General features: G+C 42.5%; 7 non-coding genes and 4 pseudogenes across 7 annotated transcripts; 2 read left to right on the forward strand and 9 right to left on the reverse strand.

Moving 5' to 3' along the window:
- Nucleotides 1–101: 101 nt before the first annotated feature.
- Nucleotides 102–264, reverse strand: LOC135027450 (U1 spliceosomal RNA). Its single transcript, XR_010223922.1, has one exon. It is a non-coding gene; the product is annotated as a U1 spliceosomal RNA (small nuclear RNA).
- Nucleotides 265–416: 152 nt separating this feature from the next.
- On the reverse strand, nt 417–580 carry LOC135027372 (U1 spliceosomal RNA). Its single transcript, XR_010223856.1, has one exon. It is a non-coding gene; the product is annotated as a U1 spliceosomal RNA (small nuclear RNA).
- A 701-nt stretch (nt 581–1,281) lies between these two features.
- LOC135027498 (U1 spliceosomal RNA) lies at nt 1,282–1,417 on the reverse strand (annotated as a pseudogene).
- A 152-nt stretch (nt 1,418–1,569) lies between these two features.
- Nucleotides 1,570–1,733, reverse strand: LOC135027447 (U1 spliceosomal RNA). Its single transcript, XR_010223919.1, has one exon. It is a non-coding gene; the product is annotated as a U1 spliceosomal RNA (small nuclear RNA).
- A 2,375-nt stretch (nt 1,734–4,108) lies between these two features.
- On the reverse strand, nt 4,109–4,272 carry LOC135027560 (U1 spliceosomal RNA). The gene has a single exon (XR_010223982.1). It is a non-coding gene; the product is annotated as a U1 spliceosomal RNA (small nuclear RNA).
- A 152-nt stretch (nt 4,273–4,424) lies between these two features.
- Nucleotides 4,425–4,588, reverse strand: LOC135027319 (U1 spliceosomal RNA). Its single transcript, XR_010223805.1, has one exon. It is a non-coding gene; the product is annotated as a U1 spliceosomal RNA (small nuclear RNA).
- A 669-nt stretch (nt 4,589–5,257) lies between these two features.
- LOC135027524 (U1 spliceosomal RNA) lies at nt 5,258–5,421 on the reverse strand. Its single transcript, XR_010223966.1, has one exon. It is a non-coding gene; the product is annotated as a U1 spliceosomal RNA (small nuclear RNA).
- Nucleotides 5,422–5,573: 152 nt separating this feature from the next.
- LOC135027295 (U1 spliceosomal RNA) lies at nt 5,574–5,737 on the reverse strand. The gene has a single exon (XR_010223782.1). It is a non-coding gene; the product is annotated as a U1 spliceosomal RNA (small nuclear RNA).
- Nucleotides 5,738–9,507: 3,770 nt separating this feature from the next.
- Nucleotides 9,508–9,686, forward strand: LOC135027547 (U1 spliceosomal RNA; annotated as a pseudogene).
- A 9,396-nt stretch (nt 9,687–19,082) lies between these two features.
- On the forward strand, nt 19,083–19,224 carry LOC135027441 (U1 spliceosomal RNA; annotated as a pseudogene).
- Nucleotides 19,225–21,328: 2,104 nt separating this feature from the next.
- LOC135027559 (U1 spliceosomal RNA) lies at nt 21,329–21,507 on the reverse strand (annotated as a pseudogene).
- Nucleotides 21,508–22,476: the final 969 nt, after the last annotated feature.

Raw genomic sequence — 22,476 nt, forward strand, 5'->3', positions numbered from 1 at the left:
GAAGTCAGGATAGTGCACAAGGGTATAGAAGGGAGCGGCTGAAGAAAAGAGAAGTGGAAACAGACAGCAAACTAGGCTGGAGAGAGACCTGAGACAAAGAGATCTGAATTATACGAGAGCCGACCAGGGGAAACACAAATTATGCAGTCAAGTTTCCCACATTTGGGGAAATCGCAGGAGCAGCACACCCAGAGTACAATGGGTGAGCCTTGCCCTGGGAGAAGCACCTTCATGATCATAGTATCTCACCTGGCAGGTAAGTAGGAGTTGGGCTAGAGCTGGGGAGGGTCGCTGCTCGGGTACCCCCCTGTAAAGTGAAGGAGATCCAACTGAGGCAGCACAAGGGAACTCTCGAAAGAAGAACAAGGCTAAAGGAAAATCTGAGACAAAGAAATCTGACTTTTACTAGAGCTGACCAGAGGAAAGCACAAACACAGTCTCCCACTACCACAAATAATGCAGTCAAGTTTCCCACATTTGGGGAAATCACAGGGGTCAGCATACCCAAAATGCAATGAATGAACCTCACCCTGGGAGAAAAATCTTCATGACCATGGTATCTCCTATGCAAAATAAGTATGATTTGGAATAGGGCTGGGGAGGGCCGCTGCTCATGCACATCTCTGTCAAGTAAAGGAGATTCAACTGAGGCAGCACAAGGGAACTCTCATCTTGGGACAACAACTGCAGGGAGAACATATATTTTCAGATGAACATGGGAGGGCAGAAGGCTGCCTAATACTGAAGCACCCCCAAACAACAAACCAAATGCAACAACTAGTGCAAGCATTCCTGGGGGAAGGCCTGCCGCAGATGGATTTGCATATGGTGATGTCATCCAAGCAGTGGGTCAAAGTTGGCTTCAACCCTCGTCTGCATATGAAAAGAGAAAAGGGGCGTGCAGGGCATGGTGGCCTTTTGCGGCGCTTGGCTGACCCCTAGTTTGCATTAAACACCTCAACACTCCTTTGGTGTGGGGCTCATGTTGGCTATGCCCCAGCCCCTGAAGCATTCAAGCTGATTTCTTGCAGCAGCTGGGCACTGTAACAGCTCCAGAGCTGCTCTGTAAGGCAAGTAAAAGGGTGTGGGCCCTGCAGCACTACCTGTTGTGTGCATTGTGCATTGGAAGGCACAAAGTAAGCAGACGGGAGGAGAAGTCAGGATAGTGCACAAGGGTATAGAAGGGAGCGGCTGAAGAAAAGAGAAGTGGAAACAGACAGCAAACTAGGCTGGAGAGAGACCTGAGACAAAGAGATCTGAATTATACGAGAGCCGACGAGGGGAAACACAAATTATGCAGTCAAGTTTCCCACATTTGGGGAAATCGCAGGAGCAGCACACCCAGAGTGCAATGGTTGAGCCTTGCCCTGGGAGAAGCACCTTCATGATCATAGTATCTCACCTGGCAGGTAAGTAGGAGTTGGGCTAGAGCTGGGGAGGGTCGCTGCTCGGGTTCCCCCCTGTGAAGTGAAGGAGATCCAACTGAGGCAGCACCAGGGAACTCTCGAAAGAAGAACAAGGCTAGAGGAAGATCTGAGACAAAGAAATCTGACTTTTACCAGAGCTGACCAGAGGAAAGCACAAACACAGTCCCCCACTACCACAAATAATGCAGTCGAGTTTCCCACATTTGGGAAAATCACAGGGGTCAGCATACCCAGAATGCAATGAATGAACCTCACCCTGGGAGAACAATCTTCATGACCATGGTATCTCCTATGCAAAATAAGTATGATTTGGGATAGGGCTGGTGAGGGCCGCTGCTCAGGCACATCTCTGTCAAGTAAACTAGATTCAACTGAGGCAGCACAAGGGAACTCTCATCTGGGGACAACAACTGCAGGGAGACCACATCTTTTCAGATGAACATGGGAGGGCGGAAGGCTGCCTAATACTGAAGCACCATCAAATATCAAACCATATGCAACAACTAGTACAAGCACTCCTGGGGGAAGGTCTGCAGCAGACGGATTTGCATACGGTGATGTTATCCAAGCAGTGGGCCAAAGTTGACTGGAACCCTCATATGCATATGAAAAGAGAAAAGGGGCATGCAGGGCATGGCGGCCTTTTGCAGTGCTTGGATGACCCCTAGTTCGCATTAAACACCCCCACCCTCCTTTGGTGTGGGGCTCATGTTGGCCATGCCCCATCCCCTGAAGCATTCAAGCTGATTTCTTGCAGCAGCTGGGCACTGTAACAGCTCCAGAGCTGTTCTGTAAGGCAAGTAAAAGGGTGTGGGCCCTGCAGCACCACCTGTTGTTCGCATTGTGCGTTGGAAGGCACAAATTAAGCAGACGGGAGGAGAAGTCAGGATAGTGCGCAAGGGCATACTTTTCTCTTAGTCCGGGGGCAAGGCTTCAAAATGGGGTCTGCAACGGAGGAGACACAGGGGGCGTGGTCACAGCAGCTTTTCTCTACAGCCTGCACCAGCAGGAGCCTACACCATTTTTTATGATCACGCTGAACTGCAGTGCGACTGCAATTACAGCATGGTCAAGAAGGGAGGCGTCATGCTGGGTGGCCATGCCCTGTCACTGTGCAGGAGCCAGCACAGCTCACACACTAGTCCCCGGGTGCAGCCCCCAACCCCCGGGACACCCGGAGCAACAAAATGTAGATTCAGGCCACCAGGCCACGCCCCTACCTATGAAACCATGCCTCCTTTTTACCATTGCGCTGTTTATCTGCGCGCACTGCATTACAATCTCCCTCGCCACCTTTCTGGGTGTCACCAGTGATAGTGACACCTCTGCCATGCTTGTATCAGCTGGTCCTAAGATCTACGCCTCAAGCCCTGAGTGTTTGCCCTTGTGACTTGTTGATCATCATAGCGAAGCAGATGCTTACAGAAAACTGCAGGGGCTTAGATTGAAAATAAAAAAATTGATGGGTATAAGGTAGAGAGGAGCGGGTTCGGTTCTCCGAGAACCGAATTCCCCACGAACTCCACGTGGTTTACACTGGTCCGAGGCAGGCTCGGTTGTTCCCGCGTGACTCGGAAAACCTGAACAAGGGAAAATGTCATCATCCCGCTGTCGGATTCTTGCGAGATTCGGATTCCATATAAAGAGCTGCGCGTTGCTGCCATTTTTACTCGTGCATTGAAGAGAGAGCGGAGAGGACGTGGCTATGTTCTCTCAGTGGAAATCTCAATATCAGTGCTCAGTATCAGTGGTTACTTATTGCTGCTCAGTAATACTAGTAGTGTGTCTCTCCTGCTCAGTGTCAGTTCTCAGTAGTATCCTCATCAGTGCTCAGTATCACTGCTCATTGTCTTGTGCTGCATTGTGGTGCTCAGCATACTACAGTACATTACTAATAGTCCAGTGCTGCATCTTGCTGCTCAGTGTCAGTTCTAGTATCCTCATCAGTGCTCACTATCACTGCTCATTGCATTGTGGTGTTCTGTATACTACAGTAACATAGTAATATAGTATATATAGAGGAGCGGGTTCGGTTCTCCGAGAACCGAATTCCCGACGAACTCCACGTGGTTTACACTGGTCCGTGGCAGGCTCGGTTGTTCCCGCCTGACTCGGAAAACCTGAACAAGGGAAAATGTCATCATCCCGCTGTCGGATTCTCGCGAGATTCGGATTCCATATAAAGAGCTGCGCGTTGCCGCCATTTTTACTTGTGCATTGAAGAGAGAGCGGAGAGGACGTGGCTATGTTCTCTCAGTGGAAATCTCAATATCAGTGCCCAGTATCAGTGGTTACTTATTGCTGCTCAGTAATACTAGTAGTGTGTCTCTCCTGCTCAGTGTCAGTTCTCAGTAGTATCCTCATCAGTGCTCAGTATCACTGCTCATTGTCTTGTGCTGCATTGTGGTGCTCATGTTGGCTATGCCCCAGCCCCTGAAGCATTCAAGCTGATATCTTGCAGCAGCTGGGCACTGTAACAGCTCCAGAGCTGCTCTGTAAGGCAAGTAAAAGGGTGTTGGCCCTGCAGCACTACCTGTAGTTTGCATTGTGCGTTGGAAGGCACAAAGTAAGCAGACAGGAGAAGTCAGGAGAGTGCACAAGGGCATAGAAGGCAGGAGCTCAAGAAAAGAGAAGTGGAAACAGACAGCAAACTAGGCTGGAGAGAGACCTGAGACAAAGAGATCTGAATTATACGAGTAGCCGACCAGAGGAAACACAAATTATGCAGTCAAGTGTCCCACATTTGGGGAAATCGTAGGAGCAGCACACCCAGAGTGCAATGGGTGAGCCTTGCCCTGGTAGAAGCACCTTCCTGTTCATAGTATCTCACTTGGCAGGTAAGTAGGAGTTGGGCTTGAGCTGGGGAGGGTCGCTGCTCGGGCACCCCCCTGTCAAGTGAAGGAGATCCAACTGAGGCAGCACAAGGAAACTCTCAAAAAAAGAACAAGGCTAGAGGAAGATCTGAGACAAAGAAATCTGACTTTTACCAGAGCTGACCAGAGGAAAGCACAAACACAGTCCCCCACTACCACAAATAATGCAGTTGAGTTTCCCACATTTGGGGAAATCACAGGGGTCAGCATACCCAGAATGCAATGAATGAACCTCACCCTGGGAGAACAATCTTCATGACCATGGTATCTCCTATGCAAAATAAGTATGATTTGGGATAGGGCTGGGGAGGGCCGCTGCTCAGGCACATCTCTGTCAAGTAAAGGGGATTCAACTGAGGCAGCACAAGGGAACTCTCATCTGGGGACAACAACTGCAGGGAGAACACATATTTTCAGATGAACATGGGAGAGCTGAAGGCTGCCTAATACTGAAGCACCCCAAACAACAAACCAAATGCAACAACTAGTACAAGCATTCCTGGGGGAAGGTCTGCAGAAGACGGATTTGCATACGTGATGTCATCCAAGCAGTGGGCCAAAGTTGGCTGGAACCCTCATCTGCATATGAAAAGAGAAAAGGGGTATGCAGGGCATGGCGGCCTTTTGCGGCGCTTGGATGACCCTTAGTTCGCATTAAACACCTCCACCCTCCGTCGGTGTGGGGCTCATGTTGGCTATGCCCCAGCCCCTGAAGCATTCAAGCTGATTTCTTGCAGCAGCTGGGCACTGTAACAGCTCCAGAGCTGCTCTGAAAGGCAAGTAAAAGGGTGTGGGCCCTGCAGCACTACCTGTAGTTTGCATTGTGCGTTGGAAGGCACAAAGTAAGCAGACAGGAGAAGTCAGGAGAGTGCACAAGGGCATAGAAGGCAGCGGCTCAAGAAAAGAGAAGTGGAAACAGACAGCAAACTAGGCTGGAGAGAGACCTGAGACAAAGAGATCTGAATTATACGAGTAGCCGACTAGAGGAAACACAAATTATGCAGTCAAGTGTCCCACATTTGGGGAAATCGTAGGAGCAGCACACCCAGAGTGCAATGGGTGAGCCTTGCCCTGGGAGAAGCACTTTCCTGATCATAGTATCTCACCTGGCAGGTAAGTAGGAGTTGGGCTAGAGATGGGGAGGGTCGCTGCTCGGGCACCCCCCTGTCAAGTGAAGGAGATCCAACTGAGGCAGCACAAGGAAACTCTCGAAAAAAGAACAAGGCTAGAGGAAGATCTGAGACAAAGAAATCTGACTTTTACCAGAGCTGACCAGAGGAAAACACAAACACAGTCCCCCACTACCACAAATAATGCAGTTGAGTTTCCCACATTTGGGGAAATCACAGGGGTCAGCATACCCAGAATGCAATGAATGAACCTCACCCTGGGAGAACAATCTTTATGACCATGGTATCTCCTATGCAAAATAAGTATGATTTGAGATAGGGCTGGGGAGGGCCGCTGCTCAGGCACATCTCTGTCAAGTAAAGGAGATTCAACTGAGGCAGCACAAGGGAACTCTCATCTGGGGACAACAACTGCCGGGAGAACACATATTTTCAGATGAACATGGGAGGGCAGAAGGCTGCCTAATACTGAAGCACGCCCAAACAACAAACCAAATGCAACAACTAGTACAAGCATTCCTGGGAGAAGGTCTGCAGAAGACGGATTTGCATACGGTGATGTCATCCAAGCAGTGGGCCAAAGTTGGCTGGAACCCTCATCTGCATATGTTGAAGATACAATTTGTGAATTGCATTTAACACTATCTCCCTTTCCTGGGGAGAAGATGGTAGGGCCGATTTGAAAAACCGGCGAGGAGGCACCTCTTCGAATTTCAGCTTGTAACCCTGAGAAACAATTTCTATTGCCTAGGGATCCACCTGCGAATGAACCCAGATGTGGCTGAAAACTCGAAGACGTGCCCCCAACTGGGCGGACTCCTTTAGCGGAGCCCCAGCGTCATGCGGTGGATTTTGTAGAGGCCGGGGAGGACTTCTGTTCCTGGGAACTAGCTGTGTTGTGCAGCTTCTTCCCTCTGCCCTTACCTCTGGCAAGAAAGGACGCACCTCGTACTTTCTTGTTTCTCTGTGATCGAAAGGACTGCATTTGATAATGTGGTGCTTTCTTAGGCTGTGAGGGAATATAAGGCAAAAAATTTGATTTACCAGCTGTAGCTGTGGAGACTAGGTCCGAGAGACCTTCCCCAAACAATTCCTCACCCCTGTAAGGTAAAACCTCCATATGCCTTTTTGAGTCGGCATCACCTGTCCATTGCCGGGTCCATAGGACTCGTCTAGCAGAAATCGACATAGCGTTTATTCTAGAACCCAGTAGACTAATGTCACTTTGAGCATCTCTCATATATAGGACAGCATCTTTTATATGCCCTATTGTCAATAACATAGCATCCTTATCTAGGGTCTCAATCTCTGCTGATAAGGTATCTGTCCATGCTGCCACCGCGCTACAACCCCGGCCGACGCAATTGCCGGTCTGAGTAAGGTACCAGAATGTGTGTAAATGGACTTTAGGGTAACCTCCTGCTTGCGGTCAGCAGGGTCCCTGATGGTAGCCGTATCCTGGGATGGCAGCGCTACCTTTTTGGATAAGCGTGTCAATGCTTTATCCACCCTAGGGGAGGATTCCCACCGTATCCTGTCCATTGGCGGGAAAGGATACGCCATAAGAATCCTTTTGGGAATCTGCAGCTTTTTGTCTGGAGATTCCCAAGCTTTTTCACATAATTCGTTCAACTCATGTGAGGGGGGAAAGGTTATCTCAGGTTTCTTTCCCTTATACATGTGTACCCTCGTGTCAGGGACAGGGGACTCTGTGATGTGCAAAACATCTTTTATTGCAATAATCATATATCGAATACATTTAGCCAATTTTGGCTGTAACTTTGCATCATCGTAGTCGACACTGGAGTCAGAATCTGTGTCGGTATCTGTGTCAACTATTTGGGATAGTGGGCGCTATTGAGACCCCGAAGGTCCCTGCGACATAGGGACAGGCATGGGTTGACTCCCTGACTGTTCCCTAGCTTCAGCTTTGTCTAATCTCTTGTGTAATAAGTTTACATTAGCACTTAAAACATTCCACATATCCATCCAGTCAGGTGTCGGCGTTGTCGATGGAGACACCACATTAATTTGCTCCTGCTCCTCTCTAGGAGAGCCTTCTACCTCAGACATGTCGACACACGTGTACCGACACACCATACACTCAGGGAATCCTCTTATCTGAGGACAGTTCCCCAACAATGCCCTTTGGAGAGACAGAGAGAGAGAGTATGCCAGCACACACCCCAGCGCTATATGACCCAGGAAAAAAACACAATAATTTTATGTTTACCCAGTAGCGCTGTATTTCCATATATATATGCGCCTAATTATGTGCCCCCCTCTTCTTTAAGACCCTCTTTCTACCGTGGTATAAGCAGGGGAGAGTCCGTGGAGCTTCCCCTCAGCGGTGCTGTGGAGAAAATGGCGCTGGTGAGTGCTGAGGGAGAAGCCCCACCCCCTCAGCGACGGGCTTCTGTCCCGCTCAAATATAGTAAAAAAATGGCGGGGGCTCTTATATATATATACAGTGCCTAGCTGCATATATATTTATTTTGCCAAAGAGAGGTCTATATTGCGGCCCAGGGCGTCCCCCCTGCGCCCTTCACCCTTACACTGACTGCCGTGTGTGAGGTGTATTGGAGCAATGGAGCACAGCTTTACTGCTGTGCGTTACCTCAGTGAAGATCATGAAGTCTTCCGCCGCCTCTGAAGTCTTCTTTTCTTCTCATACTCACCCGGCTTCTATCTTCCGGCTCTGCGAGGGGGACGGCGGCGCGGCTCTGGGACGGACGGCGAGGGTGAGACCTGCGTACCGATCCCTCTGGAGCTAATGCTGTACAGTAGCCTAAGAAGCAGAGCCTATCAACTCACAGAAGTAGGTGTGCATCTCTCCCCTCCGCCCCTCGATGCAGGGAGTCTGTTGCCAGCAGGCTCCCTGAAAATAAAAAAATCTAACAAATATACTTTCTGTCAGGAAACTCAGGAGAGCTCCCTGAAAAGCACCCAGTCTCCTCTGGGCACAGTAGTAAACTGAGGTCTGGAGGAGGGGCATAGAGGGAGGAGCCAGTGCACACCCAGATCTAAAGTCTTTCTTAAAGTGCCCATGTCTCCTGCGGAGCCCGTCTATCCCCCATGGTCCTTACGGAGTCCCCAGCATCCTCTAGGACGTAAGAGAAAAATTATGCTGGCAGAAAAATCCAATTGAGTGATTAAACAGCTCCAGAGCTGCTCTGTAAGGCAAGTAAAAGGGTGTGGGCCCTGCAGCACTACCTGTAGTTTGCATTGTGCATTGGAAGCCTAGTTTGCTGTCTGTTTCCACTTCTTTTTTCTTGAGCCCCTCCCGTCTATACCCTTGTGCACTATCCTGACTTCTCCTCCCGTCTGCTTACTTTGTGCCTTCCAATGCACAATGCAAACTACAGGTAGTGCTGCAGGGCCCACACCCTTTTACTTGCCTTACAGAGCAGCTCTTGAGCTGTTACAGTGCCCAGCTGCTGCAAGAAATCAGCGTGAATGCTTCAGGGGCTGGGGCATGGCCAACATGAGCCCCACACCGAAGGAGGGTGGGGGTGTTTAATGCGAACTAGGGGTCTCGCACAATGCGAACTACAGGTAGTGCTGCAGGGCCCACACCCTTTTACATGCCTTACAGAGCAGCTCTGGAGCTGTTACAGTGCCCAGCTGCTGCAAGAAATCAGCTTGAATCCTTCAGGGGCTGGGGCATAGCCAACATGAGCCCCACACCGACGGAGGGTGGAGGTGTTTAATGCGAACTAGGGTCATCCAAGTGCCGCAAAAGGCCGCCATGCCCTGCACGCCCCTTTTCTCTTTTCATATGCAGACGAGGGTTGAAGCCAACTTTGACCCACTGCTTGGATGACATCGCCATATGCAAATCCATCTGCTGCTGGCCTTCCCCCAGGAATGCTTGCACTAGTTGTTGCATTTGGTTTGTTGTTTGGGGGTGCTTCAGTATTAGGCAGCCTTCTGCCCTCCCATGTTCATCTGAAAATATGTGTTCTCCCTGCAGTTGTTGTCCCCAGATGAGAGTTCCCTTGTGCTGCCTCAGTTGAATCTCCTTTACTTGACAGAGATGTGCCTGAGCAGCGGCCCTCCCCAGCCCTATCCCAAATCATACTTATTTTGCATAGGAGATACCATGGTCATGAAGACTGTTCTCCCAGGGTGCGGTTCATTCATTGCATTCTGGGTATGCTGACCCCTGTGATTTCCCCAAATGTGGGAAACTCGACTGCATTATTTAATGCGAATTAGGGGTCATCCAAGCACCGCAAAAGGCCGCCATGCCCTGCATACCCCTTTTCTCTTTTCATAAGCAGACGAGGTTTGAAACCAACTTTGACCCACTGCTTGGATGACATCACTTGCTGCCTTCCCAATGAAGCAAGTTTAATGTAATAATAGGTGAAAAACCATCCCTACAAAGGTGTTAATCAGATACTTGGCTTTGTGGACACTTTTCAGAGCACAAATTTGTTAGCATAAAAATAAAGCCAGAAAATGAAGAGCTGTTTAATCACTCAATTGGATTTTTCTGCCAGCATATTTCTTTTTCTCTGCAACCCACTGCTAAATTGTGCTTCCTAGCTGTTTTTATAAAATCACTGAATCAAATCTAACTCTGATTACATCAGAGAAGGCCAGGTACCCTACACCATAACAGGGGGTTTGAAATTTTGACTTGTCTACTTAAAGATCACCAAAATCTGATAACAAGGTCAATTAAGTCCCTGGGTGGGATTGAACCACCAACCTTTTGGTTAATAGCCTTACACACTAACTGATTGCGCCACAGCGACACTTTGCAAAAGTACATACTGACAAAGGCTAATAAGCATTCATCTAGAACGATTCCTAGAAACATTTTAAAAAGTCAATAATGTGGAGAGTTTTTGTAAGATGTTTCTTCCATCAACCAATGAAGAAACACATTGGTACTTTCCCATTATGAGTGAGTGCTTCAGGATCTTTTGCACTTACATGTGCAGCAGAGTACTGTAATGGAAGCATGCTGGGTCCATAACCCAGAGGTAGGCAGATTGAAACTATCCTCTGCTATATGCATTTTTTTTTTGTTAATTAAAGTAATCCAAAACTGGGATTGATATTTTTGCTCTTTTATTTTTACTTAAAGTACAATAACTTTTACCATTTTAATTTGTTTTAATAGTATATTGACAGTATTGTTTTCTTTCAAAAATCCAATTAATTTTCTTTACCCGATTATTAAAATGGTAATTGACAAAAACAAACTACATTGTCACCAGAAGAGCAATACAAAATGTACAAGTGATATATTAAAATCATCTTTCCAGCTTGAATTTCAATGATGCATTGGGGCAACGATTTTGTGAGAAACATCTTCACCCTTAAATAAAGATTTTCTTAATTCCTTACCTGTGTGCTAATTAGATATCACCTTGTTTTCACATTAAACAGACTTCCACATGAGAAACAGCAAAGATGCAGTGGCGTTAATGTTTCCTGGTGTCAACCTGTATTATTTCCGTAGATATTGAAATGAGGATGCATCTTGCTGCCTTTCCAATGAAGCAAGTTTATTTAGTAATAGGTGAAAAACCATCCCTACAAAGATGTTAATCAGATACTTGGCTTTGTGGACACTTTTCAGAGAACAAATTTGTAATCATAAAAATAAAGCCAGAAAATGAAGAGCTGTTTAATCACTCAATTGGATTTTTCTGCCAGCATTTTTCTTTTTCTCTGCAACCCACTGCTAAATTGTGCTTCCTAGCTGTTTTTTTATAAAATCACTTAATCAAATATAACTCTGATTACATCAGAGAAGGCCAGGTACCCTATACCATAAGAGGGGGTTTGCAATTTTGACTTGTCTACTTAAATATCACCAAAATCTGATCACAAGGTCAATTACGTCCCTGGGTGGGATTGAACCACCAACCTTTTGATAAATAGCTGAACACACTAACCGATTGCGCCACAGAGACACTTTGCAAAAAGCACATACTGACAAAGACTAATAAGCATTCATCTAGAACGTTTCCTAGAAAAACTTTAAAAAGTCAATAATCTGGAGAGTTTTTGTAAGATGTTTCTTCCAGCAACCAATGAAGAAACACATTAGTACTTTCGCATGATGAGTGAGTGCTTCAGGATCTCTTGCACTTACATGTGCAGCAGAGTACTGCAATGGAAGCATGCTGGGCCCATAACCCAGAGGTAGGCAGATTGAAACTATCCTTTGCTATATGAATTTTTTTTTTGTTCATTAAAGTAATCCAAAACTGGGATTGATATTTTAGCTTTTATTTTTACTTAAAGTACAATAACTTTTACCATTTTAATTTGTTTTAATAGTATATTGACAGTATTGTTTTCTTTCAAAAATCCACTTAATTTTCTTTACCCTATTATTAAAATGGTAATTGACAAAAACAAACTACATTGTCACCATAAGAGCAATACAACATGTACAAGTGATATATTAAAATCATCTTTCCAGCTTGAATTTCAATGATGCATTGGGGCAACGATTTTGTGAGAAACATCTTCACCCTTAAATAAAGATTTTCTTAATTCCTTACCTGTGTGCTAATTAGATATCACCTTGTTTTCACATTAAACAGACTTCCACATGAGAAAGCAGCAAGGATGCAGTGGCGTTAATGTTTCCTGGTGTCAACCTGTATTATTTCAGTAGATATTGAAATGAGGATGCATCTTGCTGCCTTTCCAATGAAGCAAGTTTAATTTAGTAATAGGTGAAAAACCATCCCTACAAATATGTTAATCAGATACTTGGCTTTGTGGACACTTTTCAGAGAACAAATTAGTTAGCATAAAAATAAAGCCAGAAAATGAAGAGCTGTTTAATCACTCAATTGGATTTTTCTGCCAGCATATTTCTTTTTCTCTGCAACCCACTGCTAAATTGTGCTTCCTAGCTGTTTTTTTTATAAAATCACTGATTCAAATCTAACTCTGATTACATCAGAGTAGGCCAGGTACCCTACACCATAAGAAGGGGGTTTGAAATTTTGACTTGTCTACTTAAAGATCACCAAAATCTGATAACAAGGTCAATTACATCCCTGGGTGGGATTGAACCACCAACCCTTTGATTAATAACCAAACACACTAACAGATTGCGCCACAGAGACACTTTACAAACGTACGTACTGACAAAGGCTAATAAGCATTCATCTAGAACGTTTCCTAGAAAAACTTTAAAAAGTCAATAATCTGGAGAGTTTTTGTAAGATGTTTCTTCCATCAACCAACGAAGAAACACATTGGTACTTTCCCATGTTGAGTGAGTGCTTCAGGATCTCTTGCACTTACATGTGCAGCAGAGTACTGCAATGGAAAAATGCTGGGCCCATAACCCAGAGGTATGCAGATTGAAACTATCCTCTGCTATATGCATTTTTTTTTGTTAATTAAAGTAATCCAAAACTGGGATTGATATTTTTGCTCTTTTATTTTTACTTAAAGTACAATAACTTTTACCATTTTAATTTGTTTTAATAGTATATTGACAGTATTGTTTTCTTTCAAAAATCCACTTAATTTTCTTTACCCTATTATTAAAATGGTAATTGACAAAAACAAACTACATTGTCACCAGAAGAGCAATACAAAATGTACAAGTGATATATTAAAATCATCTTTCCAGCTTGAATTTCAATGATGCATTGGGGCAACGATTTTGTGAGAAACACCTTCACCCTTAAATAAAGATTTTCTTAATTCCTTACCTGTGTGCTAATTAGATATCACCTTGTTTTCACATTAAACAGACTTCCACATGCGAAAGCAGCAAGGATGCAGTGGCGTTAATGTTTCCTGGTGTCAACCTGTATTATTTCAGTAGACATTGAAATGAGGATGCATCTTGCTGCCTTTCCAATGAAGCAAGTTTAATTTAGTAATAGGTGAAAAACCATCCCTACAAAGGTGTTAATCAGAGACTTGGCTTTGTGGACACTTTTCAGAGAACAAATTTGTTAGCATAAAAATAAAGCCAGAAAATGAAGAGCTGTTTAATCACTCAATTTGATTTTTTTGCCAGCATATTTCTTTTTCTCTGCAACCCACTGCTAAATTGTGCTTCCTAGCTGTTTTTATAAAATCACTGAATCAAATCTAACTCTGATTACATCAGAGAAGGCCAGGTACCCTACACCATAACAGGGGGTTTGAAATTTTGACTTGTCTACTTAAAGATCACCAAAATCTGATAACAAGGTCAATTACGTCCCTGGGTGGGATTGAACCACCAACCTTTTGGTTAATAACCATACACACTAACTGATTGCGCCACAGCGACACTTTGCAAAAGTACATACTGACAAAGGCTAATAAGCATTCATCTAGAACGTTTCCTAGAAACATTTTAAAAAGTCAATAATGTGGAGAGTTTTTGTAAGATGTTTCTTCCATCAACCAATGAAGAAACACATTGGTACTTTCCCATGATAAGTGAGTGCTTCAGGACCTCTTGCACTTACATGTGCAGCAGAGTACTGTAATGGAAGCATGCTGGGTCCATAACCCAGAGGTAGGCAGATTGAAACTATCCTCTGCTATATGCATTTTTTTTTGTTAATTAAAGTAATCCAAAACTGGGATTGATATTTTTGCTCTTTTATTTTTACTTAAAGTACAATAACTTTTACCATTTTAATTTGTTTTAATAGTATATTGACAGTATTGTTTTCTTTCAAAAATCCAATTAATTTTCTTTACCCGATTATTAAAATGGTAATTGACAAAAACAAACTACATTGTCACCAGAAGAGCAATACAAAATGTACAAGTGATATATTAAAATCATCTTTCCAGCTTGAATTTCAATGATGCATTGGGGCAACGATTTTGTGAGAAACATCTTCACCCTTAAATAAAGATTTTCTTAATTCCTTACCTGTGTGCTAATTAGATATCACCTTGTTTTCACATTAAACAGACTTCCACATGCGAAAGCAGCAAGGATGCAGTGGCGTTAATGTTTCCTGGTGTCAACCTGTATTATTTCAGTAGACATTGAAATGAGGATGCATCTTGCTGCCTTTCCAATGAAGCAAGTTTAATTTAGTAATAGGTGAAAAACCATCCCTACAAAGGTGTTAATCAGAGACTTGGCTTTGTGGACACTTTTCAGAGAACAAATTTGTTAGCATAAAAATAAAGCCAGAAAATGAAGAGCTGTTTAATCACTCAATTGGATTTTTTTGCCAGCATATTTCTTTTTCTCTGCAACCCACTGCTAAATTGTGCTTCCTAGCTGTTTTTATAAAATCACTGAATCAAATCTAACTCTGATTACATCAGAGAAGGCCAGGTACCCTACACCATAACAGGGGGTTTGAAATTTTGACTTGTCTACTTAAAGATCACCAAAATCTGATAACAAGGTCAATTACGTCCCTGGGTGGGATTGAACCTCCAACCTTTTGGTTAATAACCATACACACTAACTGATTGCGCCACAGCGACACTTTGCAAAAGTACATACTGACAAAGGCTAATAAGCATTCATCTAGAACGTTTCCTAGAAACATTTTAAAAAGTCAATAATGTGGAGAGTTTTTGTAAGATGTTTCTTCCATCAACCAATGAAGAAACACATTGGTACTTTCCCATGATAAGTGAGTGCTTCAGGACCTCTTGCACTTACATGTGCAGCAGAGTACTGTAATGGAAGCATGCTGGGTCCATAACCCAGAGGTAGGCAGATTGAAACTATCCTCTGCTATATGCATTTTTTTTTGTTAATTAAAGTAATCCAAAACTGGGATTGATATTTTTGCTCTTTTATTTTTACTTAAAGTACAATAACTTTTACCATTTTAATTTGTTTTAATAGTATATTGACAGTATTGTTTTCTTTCAAAAATCCAATTAATTTTCTTTACCCGATTATTAAAATGGTAATTGACAAAAACAAACTACATTGTCACCAGAAGAGCAATACAAAATGTACAAGTGATATATTAAAATCATCTTTCCAGCTTGAATTTCAATGATGCATTGGGGCAACGATTTTGTGAGAAACATCTTCACCCTTAAATAAAGATTTTCTTAATTCCTTACCTGTGTGCTAATTAGATATCACCTTGTTTTCACATTAAACAGACTTCCACATGCGAAAGCAGCAAGGATGCAGTGGCGTTAATGTTTCCTGGTGTCAACCTGTATTATTTCAGTAGACATTGAAATGAGGATGCATCTTGCTGCCTTTCCAATGAAGCAAGTTTAATTTAGTAATAGGTGAAAAACCATCCCTACAAAGGTGTTAATCAGAGACTTGGCTTTGTGGACACTTTTCAGAGAACAAATTTGTTAGCATAAAAATAAAGCCAGAAAATGAAGAGCTGTTTAATCACTCAATTGGATTTTTTTGCCAGCATATTTCTTTTTCTCTGCAACCCACTGCTAAATTGTGCTTCCTAGCTGTTTTTATAAAATCACTGAATCAAATCTACCTCTGATTACATCAGAGAAGGCCAGGTACCCTACACCATAACAGGGGGTTTGAAATTTTGACTTGTCTACTTAAAGATCACCAAAATCTGATAACAAGGTCAATTACGTCCCTGGGTGGGATTGAACCTCCAACCTTTTGGTTAATAACCATACACACTAACTGATTGCGCCACAGCGACACTTTGCAAAAGTACATACTGACAAAGGCTAATAAGCATTCATCTAGAACGTTTCCTAGAAACATTTTAAAAAGTCAATAATGTGGAGAGTTTTTGTAAGATGTTTCTTCCAACAACCAATGAAGAAACACATTGGTACTTTCCCATGATAAGTGAGTGCTTCAGGACCTCTTGCACTTACATGTGCAGCAGAGTACTGTAATGGAAGCATGCTGGGTCCATAACCCAGAGGTAGGCAGATTGAAACTATCCTCTGCTATATGCATTTTTTTTTTGTTAATTAAAGTAATCCAAAACTGGGATTGATATTTTTGCTCTTTTATTTTTACTTAAAGTACAATAAATTTTACCATTTTAATTTGTTTTACTAGTATATTGACAGTATTGTTTTCTTTCAAAAATCCAATTAATTTTCTTTACCCGATTATTAAAATGGTAATTGACAAAAACAAACTACATTGTCACCAGAAGAGCAATACAAAATGTACAAGTGATATATTAAAATCATCTTTCCAGCTTGAATTTCAATGATGCATTGGGGCAACGATTTTGTGAGAAACATCTTCACCCTTAAATAAAGATTTTCTTAATTCCTTACCTGTGTGCTAATTAGATATCACCTTGTTTTCACATTAAACAGACTTCCACATGAGAAAGCAGCAAGGATGCAGTGGCGTTAATGTTTCCTGGTGTCAACCTGTATTATTTCAGTAGATATTGAAATGAGGATGCATCTTGCTGCCTTTCCAATGAAGCAAGTTTAATTTAGTAATAGGTGAAAAACCATCCCTACAAATATGTTAATCAGATACTTGGCTTTGTGGACACTTTTCAGAGAACAAATTCGTTAGCATAAAAATAAAGCCAGAAAATGAAGAGCTGTTTAATCACTCAATTGGATTTTTCTGCCAGCATATTTCTTTTTCTCTGCAACCCACTGCTAAATTGTGCTTCCTAGCTGTTTTTTTTTATAAAATCACTGATTCAAATCTAACTCTGATTACATCAGAGTAGGCCAGGTACCCTACACCATAAGAAGGGGGTTTGAAATTTTGACTTGTCTACTTAAAGATCACCAAAATCTGATAACAAGGTCAATTACATCCCTGGGTGGGATTGAACCACCAACCCTTTGATTAATAACCAAACACACTAACAGATTGCGCCACAGAGACACTTTACAAACGTACATACTGACAAAGGCTAATAAGCATTCATCTAGAATGTTTCCTAGAAAAACTTTAAAAAGTCAATAATCTGGAGAGTTTTTGTAAGATGTTTCTTCCATCAACCAACGAAGAAACACATTGGTACTTTCCCATGATGAGTGAGTGCTTCAGGATCTCTTGCACTTACATGTGCAGCAGAGTACTGCAATGGAAAAATGCTGGGCCCCTAACCCAGAGGTAGGCAGATTGAAACTATCCTCTGCTATATGCATTTTTTTTTGTTAATTAAAGTAATCCAAAACTGGGATTGATATTTTTGCTCTTTTATTTTTACTTAAAGTACAATAACTTTTACCATTTTAATTTGTTTTAATAGTATATTGACAGTATTGTTTTCTTTCAAAAATCCACTTAATTTTCTTTACCCTATTATTAAAATGGTAATTGACAAAAACAAACTACATTGTCACCAGAAGAGCAATACAAAATGTACAAGTGATATATTAAAATCATCTTTCCAGCTTGAATTTCAATGATGCATTGGGGCAACGATTTTGTGAGAAACACCTTCACCCTTAAATAAAGATTTTCTTAATTCCTTACCTGTGTGCTAATTAGATATCACCTTGTTTTCACATTAAACAGACTTCCACATGCGAAAGCAGCAAGGATGCAGTGGCGTTAATGTTTCCTGGTGTCAACCTGTATTATTTCAGTAGACATTGAAATGAGGATGCATCTTGCTGCCTTTCCAATGAAGCAAGTTTAATTTAGTAATAGGTGAAAAACCATCCCTACAAAGGTGTTAATCAGAGACTTGGCTTTGTGGACACTTTTCAGAGAACAAATTTGTTAGCATAAAAATAAAGCCAGAAAATGAAGAGCTGTTTAATCACTCAATTGGATTTTTTTGCCAGCATATTTCTTTTTCTCTGCAACCCACTGCTAAATTGTGCTTCCTAGCTGTTTTTATAAAATCACTGAATCAAATCTAACTCTGATTACATCAGAGAAGGCCAGGTACCCTACACCATAACAGGGGGTTTGAAATTTTGACTTGTCTACATAAAGATCACCAAAATCTGATAACAAGGTCAATTACGTCCCTGGGTGGGATTGAACCACCAACCTTTTGGTTAATAGCCTTACACACTAACTGATTGCGCCACAGCGACACTTTGCAAAAGCATATACTGAAAAAGGCTATTAAGCATTCATCTAGAACGTTTCCTAGAAACATTTTAAAAAATCAATAATGTGGAGAGTTTTTGTAAGATGTTTCTTCCATCAACCAATGAAGAAACACATTGGTACTTTCCCATGATGAGTGAGTGCTTCAGGATCTCTTGCACTTACATGTGCAGCAGAGTACTGTAATGGAAGCATGCTGGGTCCATAACCCAGAGGTAGGCAGATTGAAACTATCCTCTGCTATATGCATTTTTTTTGTTAATTAAAGTAATCCAAAACTGGGATTGACATTTTTGCTCTTTTATTTTTACTAAAAGTACAATAACTTTTACCATTTTAATTTGTTTTAATAGTATATTGACAGTATTGTTTTCTTTCAAAAATTCACTTAATTTTCTTTTCTGTGTGCTAATTAGATATCACCTTGTTTTCACATTAAATAGACTTCCACATGAGAAAGCAGCAAGGATGCAGTGGCGTTAATGTTTCCTGGTGGTAGTGGGGGACTGTGTTTGTGCTTTCCTCTGGTCAGCTCTGGTAAAAGTCAGATTTCTTTGTCTCAGATCTTCCTCTAGCCTTGTTCTTCTTTCGAGAGTTCCCTTGTGCTGCCTCAGTTGGATCTCCTTCACTTGACAGGGGGGTACCCGAGCAGCGACCCTCCCAAGAACTAGCCCAACTCCTACTTACCTGCCAGGTGAGATACTATGATCATGAAGGTGCTTCTCCCAGGGCAAGGCTCACCCATTGCACTCTGGGTGTGCTGCTCCTGCGATTTCCCCAAATGTGGGAAACTTGACTGCATAATTTGTGTTTCCCCTGGTCGGCTCTCGTATAATTCTGATCTCTTTGTCTCAGGTCTCTCTCCAGCCTAGTTTGCTGTCTGTTTCCACTTCTCTTTTCTTAAACCGCTCCCTTCTATGCCCTTGCGCACCTTAATTAAATCTAACTCTGATTACGTCAGAGAAGGCCAGGTACCCTACACCATAAGAGGGGGTTTGAAATTTTGACTTGTCTACTTAAAGATCACCAAAATCTGATCACAAGGTCAATTACATCACTGGGTGGGAACCTTTTGGTTAATAGCCCATGTAAGTGCAAGAGATCCTGAAGCACTCACTCATCATGGGAAAGTACCAATGTGTTTCTTACAAAAATTCTCCAGATTATTGACTTTTTAAAGTTTTTCTAGGAAACGTTCTAGATGAATGCTTATTAGCCTTTGTCAGTATGTACTTTTGCAAAGTGTCGCTGTGGCGCAATCAGTTAGTGTGTATGGCTATTAACCTAAAGGTTGGTGATTCAATCCCACACAGGGACGTAATTGACCTTGTTATCAGATTTTGGTGATCTTTAAGTAGACAAGTCAAAATTTCAAACCCCCTCTTATGGTGTAGGGTACCCGGCCTTCTCTGATGTAATCAGAGTTAGATTTGATTAAGTGATTTTATAAAAAACAGCTAGGAAGCACAATTTAGCAGTGGGTTGCAGAGAAAAAAAATTATGCTGGCAGAAAAGTCCAATTGAGTGATTAAACAGCTCTTCATTTTCTGATTTTATGTTTATGCTAACAAATTTGCTCTCTGAAAAGTGTCCACAAAGCCAAGTCTCTGATTAACACCTTTGTAGGAATGGTTTTTCACCTATTACTGAATTAAACTTGCTTCATTGGAAAGGCAGCAAGATGCATCCTCATTTCAATGTCTACTGAAATAATACAGGTTGACACCAGGAAACATAAACGTCACTGCATCCTTGCTGCTTCCTCATGGGGAAGTCTGTTTAATGTGAAAACAAGGTGATATCTAATCAGCACACAGGTAAGGAATTAAGAAAATCTTTCTTTATGGGTGAAGATGTTTCTCACAAAATTGTTGCACCAAGGCATCATTGAAATTCAAGCTGGAAAGATGATTTTAATATAACACTTGTATATTTTGTACTGCTCTTCTGGTGACAATGTAGTTTGTTTTTGTCAATTACCATTTTAATAATAGGGTAAAGAAAATTAAGTGGATTTTTGAAAGAAAACAATACTGTCAATATACTATTAAAACAAATTAAAATGGTAAAAGTTATTGTACTTTAAGTAAAAATAAATGAGCAAAAATATCAATCCCAGTTTTGGATTACTTTAATTAACAAAAAACAATGCATATAGCAGAGGATAGTTTCAATCTGCCTACCTCTGGGTTATGGACCTAGCATGCTTCCATTACAGTACTCTGCTGCACATGTAAGTGCAAGAGATCCTGAAGCACTCACTCATCATGGGAAAGTACCAATGTGTTTCTTCATTGGTTGATGGAAGAAACATCTTACAAAAACTCTCCAGATTATTGACTTTTTAAAGTTTTTCTAGGAAACGTTCTAGATGAATGCTTATTAGCCTTTGTCAGTATGTACTTTCGCAAAGTGTCTCTGAGGCACAAACAGTTAGCGTGTTCAGTTGTTAACCAAAAGGTTGGTGGTTCAATCCCACCTAGGGACACAATTGACCTTGTTATCAGATTTTGGTGATCTTTAAGTAGACAAGTAAAAATTTCAAACCACCTCTTATGGTGTAGGGTACCTGGCCTTCTCTGATGTAATCAGAGTTAGATTTGAATCAGTGATTTTATAAAAAAAAACAGCCACAAAGCACAATTTAGCAGTGGGTTGCAGAGAAAAAGAAATATGCTGGCAGAAAAATCCAATTGAGTGATTAAACAGCTCTTCATTTTCTGGCTTTATTTTTATGCTAACAAATTTGTGCTCTGAAAAGTGTCCACAAAGCCAAGTATCTGATTAACACCTTTGTAGGGATGGTTTTTCACCTATTATTAAATTAAACTTGATTCATTGGGAAGGCAGCAAGTGATGTCATCCAAGCAGTGGGTCAAAGTTGGCTTCAAACCTCGTCTGCTTATGAAAAGAGAAAAGGGGTATGCAGGGCATGGCGGCCTTTTGCGGTGCTTGGATGACCCCTAGTTCGCATTAAATAATGCAGTCGAGTTTCCCACATTTGGGGAAATCACAGGGGTCAGCATACCCAGAATGCAATGAATGAACCGCACCCTGGGAGAACAGTCTTCATGACCATGGTATCTCCTATGCAAAATAAGTATGATTTGGGATAGGGCTGGGGAGGGCCGCTGCTCAGGCACATCTCTGTCAAGTAAAGGAGATTCAACTGAGGCAGCACAAGGGAACTCTCATCTGGGGACAACAACTGCAGGGAGAACACATATTTTCAGATGAACATGGGAGGGCAGAAGGCTGCCTAATACTGAAGCACCCCCAAACAACAAACCAAATGCAACAACTAGTGCAAGCATTCCTGGGGGAAGGCCTGCAGCAGATGAATTTGCATATGGCGATGTCATCCAAGCAGTGGGTCAAAGTTGGCTTCAACCCTCGTCTGCATATGAAAAGAGAAAAGGGGTGTGCAGGGCATGGCGGCCTTTTGCGGCACTTGGATGACCCCTAGTTCGCATTAAACACCTCCACCCTCCGTCGGTGTGGGGCTCATGTTGGCTATGCCCCAGCCCCTGAAGGATTCAAGCTGATTTCTTGCAGCAGCTGGGCACTGTAACAGCTCCAGAGCTGCTCTGTAAGGCAAGTAAAAGGGTGTGGGCCCTGTAGCACTACCTGTAGTTCGCATTGTGCGAGACCCCTAGTTCGCATTAAACACCCCCACCCTCCTTCGGTGTGGGGCTCATGTTGGCCATGCCCCAGCCCCTGAAGCATTCACGCTGATTTCTTGCAGCAGCTGGGCACTGTAACAGCTCAAGAGCTGCTCTGTAAGGCAAGTAAAAGGGTGTGGGCCCTGCAGCACTACCTGTAGTTTGCATTGTGCATTGGAAGGCACAAAGTAAGCAGACGGGAGGAGAAGTCAGGATAGTGCACAGGGGTATAGACGGGAGGGGCTCAAGAAAAAAGAAGTGGAAACAGACAGCAAACTAGTCTTCCAATGCACAATGCAAACTACAGGTAGTGCTGCAGGGCCCACACCCTTTTACTTGCCTTACAGAGCAGCTCTGGAGCTGTTTAATCACTCAATTGGATTTTTCTGCCAGCATAATTTTTCTCTTACG

The sequence above is a fragment of the Pseudophryne corroboree genome, unplaced genomic scaffold (assembly GCF_028390025.1).
Source record: "Pseudophryne corroboree isolate aPseCor3 unplaced genomic scaffold, aPseCor3.hap2 scaffold_464, whole genome shotgun sequence".
Classification (NCBI taxonomy): Eukaryota; Metazoa; Chordata; class Amphibia; order Anura; family Myobatrachidae; genus Pseudophryne; species Pseudophryne corroboree.